This window comes from Echinops telfairi, unplaced genomic scaffold, assembly GCF_000313985.2.
Source record: "Echinops telfairi isolate 266 unplaced genomic scaffold, ASM31398v2 ScPeMD7_3533;HRSCAF=4204_0, whole genome shotgun sequence".
NCBI lineage: Eukaryota > Metazoa > Chordata > Mammalia > Afrosoricida > Tenrecidae > Echinops > Echinops telfairi.
In genome coordinates this window covers 20,178,839-20,182,634 of record NW_022107431.1, presented here as the reverse complement: position 1 = coordinate 20,182,634, position 3,796 = coordinate 20,178,839, and positions in this window count along the sequence as shown.

The following is a 3,796-nucleotide window of genomic DNA, read 5'->3' as shown; positions in this document are numbered from 1 at the left end:
AATGAATGTACAAATGCGCTTTGCACAATTGATGTGTGTATGGATTGTGATAAGAGTTGTATGAGCCCCTAATAAAATGATTAAAAGAAAAAAAAGATTGTGCACCAACATCTGTACCTTCATTAACATTTGTGCCACTATCTTATCATTGAAATACCAAGGCCCTGACAACTCTAAATGGTTGGTTTAGGCATACGATTAAGTCTACCACTTAGATGTGTAATTAAAGCAATAAGGAGCCATCTGTGGGGTTTGAGCAGGAAATGTTATCTGGTGCATTTAAGTGTCTGGCAGAGTTGATGGCAGTGGGGAACCCAAACTAGAAGAGACTGGAATTGGGCACAAGGTAGCTTGTAAATCAGGCTCCTCATCCAAACTAGCAGCCACGATGGCACCGTGACTGACCGACCACCCAAACCAAACTCACTCCGTCGAGTCCATTCTGACTCATCCTGACCTTTTTGGACGGGGTAGAGCTGCCCCTGCGGGTTTCTCAGACAGCAAATCTTTATGGGAATAGACACCTCGTCTTTGTTCCATAAAGCAGTGGTGGTTTTGAACTGCTGACCTTGCCACCAGGGCTCCACCATGGCCAATCCCATCGTGCATTTACCCACCCAACACCCATGCCAGCTCTTTGCATGATGCACAGGCTGCCTCACTCAAAGCTCTCTTGCTCGGGGTTCCCTTGCAACCACGCATGGTCAAGGGCCTAAGGGTGTATTTGCTTGACGAGGTTCAAGTTCCCGAGTGGGAAGAGGTTGGGTGCAGAAAGAAGCAGTGTGATTCGGCAGCAGGGACTTCCTGAGTCGGGGGAGGCCCACCAGGATGCAAGTAGTTCAGGAGCACAACTGGGAAGCAAAAAGTTGGAAGTTCCGATCCACACCGAGGTGCTTTTAAGAAAGACGTGGAAATCGACTTGTCAAAAATCAGCCACGAAACTCTCTGGAGCTCAATGTTCCTAGGCAGTTTCCTTGGGATGTCTGTCTCTTGCCTGACTGTTTGCTGGGCTCTCAGACTGTGCTTTGAGGGCACTTGAGAGGGGTCAAGACACAGATTACACTGGCAGGGCCCTCTTAATAAATCACAGAAAACCCTGTTCCGCATGGGATTGCCTACCCCCACAGGGACAGGGATGTGAATCCCATTGGATATTTTGGCCAGACAAGACTCAATCCAGGATAATTGCTTCCCTTCTTTGCTGTACTTGCTTAGTGCATTAGATTAAACTGCAAATTCAGGAACCGTGGATGTTGTTGTCATTGTTGTTGTTAGCTGCTGTCACGCTGGTGCTGACTCATGGCGACTCGATGCACAATAGAAGAAGACACCAAGCGGTCCTGCACCCGCCTCGCAATTGTTCTTATGCTTGGCAGCCACTGTGTCCGTCCATCTGGTCAAGAGTCTACCAGGCATGACGCCCTTTACCAGGAGCCTGGAAAGAGCTCTGGTCGTGTAGTGGGTTCTACCCTGAGCTGCTAACCTCTAGTTTGCCAATTCGCACCCACAACTTGTTCCACCGGGAGGGGCAGGATGACACTGTCTACTCCTATAAAGTCTGGGAAACCCAAAGGGGCAGCTCTCCTCTGTCCTCTGGTGTCACCACGAGTTGGAATTGATGGCACGGCAGTCAATTTTTTGTGCATTTTTTTTTGTTTCATGGTCAAAGTATATGAGACCAAGTGTTGCCATCCTCTGCTAAGGAACATTCTGGTTGTACTTCTTCCAAGACACAGCGATTTGTCCCTTTGGCAGGGCACAGTCCCTTCCAGATGCCTCACCAGCACCATCATTACTCACAGGGACGCCTCAGAGTGACCCTGTGTGCAACAGGAAACACTGTTCAGTGCTGGCCATCCGCTCCATTGTCACGTAGTGAGCCCCTTGTCACAGCCACGGTGTCAGTCCATCTCATCAAGGGTCTGCCTCTTGTTCCCTGACCCTCTCCTTTACCAAGCAGGTGGTTCTTCTCCAGGGACTGGTCTTTCCTGGTCCATGTCCAAATCATTCTGCTGTCACACAGTCCATTCGGACTCATGGAAACCCTATAGGAGAGGGCAAATCTGCACCTGTGGTTTTCCAAGATTGTTACTGTTTCGGGGAGTAGAAAGCCTCATCTTTCTCCCACAGGGTGACTGGTGGTGTCTACTGCTGACCATGTGAGGTTAGCAGGTCAATGCAAAAGTATTACACCACCAGGGCTCCTTGTTCAAATCATCCCAGGTAATGTATTGTCATTCATTTTGTATATTGATCAATAAGAGTGGATTAAACTGTGGTGCATACGTACATGCCTACTCTGTGTTTTTTGACTGGAAGGTCAGGGGTGACATTCCATGTAAGGATGCACTGGGAGGAATGTAATCCAACTCTGGATCCTTAGCTTACTAGTTCCGCCCTCTCACATGCTATCCTGCCCTCTGCACTTGACTTTACAACATGTTTCAATCCCTCTGCCTTTTCCTCTGGCCAAGAACACCTGTCCTGTTCTTCCTGGACCAGCTGGAGGGTGGTGGGGTCTTCAGGAGAGAGCTCCTCCTTTGTGAACTCAACCCACTCGTTGGGGATGGTCCTTCTTGCTTCTCTCCTTCCTGTCTTGTTGCTGCCAGTGGTCATGTGATGGGCATCTGACTCATGGTAACCTTACGCCCAATGGGACTAAAAGCTGCCCCGCCCTGCGCCATCCACGTGACTGGTTGTGGATTGGACTGCTGTGGTCATAGGGTTTTCAGTGACTGATTTTTGGAAGTAAGTCAGCCCTTGGTCCCTAGTCTGTCTTTGTCTGGAAGCCCCGCTGAGTCCTGTTCACCATTATAGCAACACACAGCCCTCTGTGGGCGGAGGGGTGGTGGCTGGGCATGCATCATACTGGCCAGGCATCAAGTCCGACTTCCCATGTGGGAAGTGGGAAGTCAGCGACAGACACATCAGTGCCCTCTCCTTCCTCGGACAGCTCTGCATTGCACATGCATGCCTGTTATTGACCTGTCCCGCTCCCAGGCTGGTGCAGAGGCTTCTGTAAACAGGCCTATCTATGGCTGGTACCTAATACTGTGTCTGAGACATAGTAGATGCTCAATAAATATTTGTTTCATGTATGAACCATGAACACAATGAAATCTCCTTAATTTGAACCAGTAGAAGACTAGCCAGAATTACAGAATATTTTCCATGGATGCAAACACTAGTCTTAAATTGAGTGACCCAATTAGAAGAGGTCTAAAAGCATTATTCTAGGGTACTTTTAACCAGCTTTGAAAGATTTTTTACATTAGTTAATACTTGCCTATCTTTCCACTTCAAATTTCAAGCTTTATGCTTTTAATTCAATGTTCTTTCTCTCTCTCTATTTCTCTCAGGATACAAGCGTAGATCCTGCTATGGAGTCAGTCTGACTCATGGTGACACTCAAGGACAGGGGATAACTGCCCTGTGAGTTTCCAAGATTATGATCATGTACAGGAGTAGAAAAGCCTGTCGTTTGCCACAGAGCGGCTGGTGGTTTTGAACTACCAACCTTGCAGATTGCAGCCCAATGCATACCCACTATGCTACCAGGGCTCCTCAAATTGTGATTAACTAGCATACATTGCAGTAGATTGATTCACGGTTTGCCAGTGAGTGAGTGGCTTTGTCTCTCTGCTCTCACTTAAATACTTACTGAGCATCTACATGCCGCCTCCGACACAGGTGCTAGCAGGGGACAGACATGCTCTTCAGGAGCATCTAAATGGACAGGTAGATGATAGGCACATCATTGGTGCCTATAGAGATAGATGTGCATTGAATTTTGCAT